This window comes from Triticum dicoccoides, chromosome 1A (genome assembly GCF_002162155.2).
Source record: "Triticum dicoccoides isolate Atlit2015 ecotype Zavitan chromosome 1A, WEW_v2.0, whole genome shotgun sequence".
Lineage (NCBI taxonomy): Eukaryota > Viridiplantae > Streptophyta > Magnoliopsida > Poales > Poaceae > Triticum > Triticum dicoccoides.
In genome coordinates, this window is record NC_041380.1 from 18,072,005 (window position 1) to 18,074,409 (window position 2,405).

A 2,405-nucleotide genomic window follows, 5' to 3' on the forward strand; every position below is an offset into this window, starting at 1 on the left:
TCTGGTTGTTCTTCCTGCCATGTTTTTTAGTAGTAGTACACTGGTACAACGAGCTCCTAAACAAACGGTTTAAAACCCCTTTCTGCGACTGCATTTGGAACCGTCGCCAAGTGAGTATGGGCGATGGGGGGTCCTTCCCACATGATCCAGAAATCGTTGGGGATAGGCCCTCATGGGACCCAGGCTAGGGTCGTGTGCGATCAGACGAGGCATGGAAACCTAATCATTTCCATAGGTATGTACATCCCACACGGTGAATCCTAGAAATCATTTCTGTAGGTATGTATATCCCACACGGTGAATCTCAGATATCATTTCCGTAGGTATATACATCCCACACGGTGAATCCCAGAAATCATTTCCGTAGGTATGTTCATCCCACACAGTGAATCCCAGAAATCATTTCTGTAGGTATGTACATCCCACATGGTGAATCTCAGAAAATCATTTTCGTAGGTATGTACATCCCACACAGTTCTTTGTGTGGAAATATGTGTGCGAGGTGGCCTAACGCAAACAGTTCGCTGCCGAAAGCCGTGTGTGATTATTAGTTGATCGAACACGTCTACTTTCTAGAAACCATGCAGGTTGTTTGAGTTCATCGCCCACGGTGCTGTCTGAGTAACCGTTTGCAATATAAAACCCCAATAAGGAGGGTAATTAGCCTATTATTGATAATCCATGTATTAATCAAACTAATATTTCTTATAAAACACGCTAGATATTTCATATCCGTATGAAAGCAACCAGGATTTCATAATCGAATTACATCAGATAGTTTCGGCACTCAGTTACGCTATTACACAATAGCACCAAGTTTCACATGCAGCATCAAAAACCTTTGAAAAGTAGCATCATACACGGTAAAGAGACAGATGAATCTCATCTGGGAAACTACAGAAGCGGAAGGCAAATATTGAGCCTTCAGTGATGTTAAATGTCCTTGCAACTTTAGGCCAGTGGCTATGGATAATTGCCTGCCAAACCTTCGTCCTCTTCAGCAAGACTTCAATATTGTATCGTGGGTGTTGAATGAATACCTTTCTTGCCTCTTGACCATGCAGGTGGTTTGAGAGGTAATCATCGGTGAACTGCTTTGAAAAGTACTGAAAACAAAGCTATGCATAAATCGCTGTTGTAAATTTTGAAATGGCGCAATGGGTAAAAACAAGGTAAAATAGTTGGTACCATCCTATAGTTGACTGATGTCTTCTTCATTATGCAAACAAAGATCTTATTGTTATTCGTCGCAAGTTTCTTCATCCTAACAATCTTTCTGAGTTTCTTGACTTGACTGATATTCATGGACATCTCATTTCCCCATATGCAAAATGGGTCGAACAATGGGTCTAAGCCTCTGACAGCAGGACCTACATGTGCAAGACCAAATTGTAAGAAACCTAAATATTAGAATGATTCCTGCAACTGCACAATAATGTGCTATTAGCCAAAGGACCCTGCTTGAACAAACCTCGATGATAAACCGCAGTGTCTCCTATTATTTCCCTGCAACACACATAAGGAAGATCTTGATCAGGTTAACTGAGAGTTGTCATACTATCAGTAGAATATGTAGAATATGTATTGAGTGCAGCCAAATTCGATTGGTATCACATGCATAACAATACAAAATTGTACCCACAGCAAATGAAAATCAAATTGCAGAACTGAACCAAATAGTTAAATGGACATCAGGCCAAATGAACCAAAATAGTTAACTGAGCACGACATTGCAAAATAGAAACATGTACTAGAAGATAAGACAGTTAACAAAACAAAGAATGCTTGAGAATAGTACTATGAAGTGTAGCAATTGTTAGACCAAAGTGTTAACTGAACATTACATTTCAGAGCACCAAACTGTTAATTGAACATCAGATTGCATATTAACATTACAGAGGACAAATCACTAGAAGGCACTGGCGGTGGCCTCGAGAAAACATCACGAAGTGTATTTTAAAGTAGACAACCGCGCGACGGTGTCAACGGTGGCCTCGAAGACGAGGTGCTCCTCCAAGATCTGGTGGTCGACACGAATGTCGGCCATAGCGACCTCATTCGCGCGTGCGGCCGCATGCTACTCGGCTCCACGTTATACTGCGTGTAAAATGGTTGTGGGCGGCACTTAATTGGAGGAGGCGGCAGTGATTTCGGTGGAATGTGTCGCTCCGTCAATCGGGGCATGTGGGACAAGAAAGGAGGATGGTGTGGGTGGGGTGTTGATCACCTGACCATATCGACGAGGTCGCGCAGCAAGAAGAAGGGCCGGCAGCGAGGAGGCGGCGCTGCAAGAAGGGTAGCCGGCGAGGAGGCGGCGCTGCAAGAAGAAGGGTCGCCGGCGAGGAGGCCGAGCTGCCAGTAAGCAGCAGTGAAGGTTTGAACTTGAAAAGCAAGGAGGAACAGTG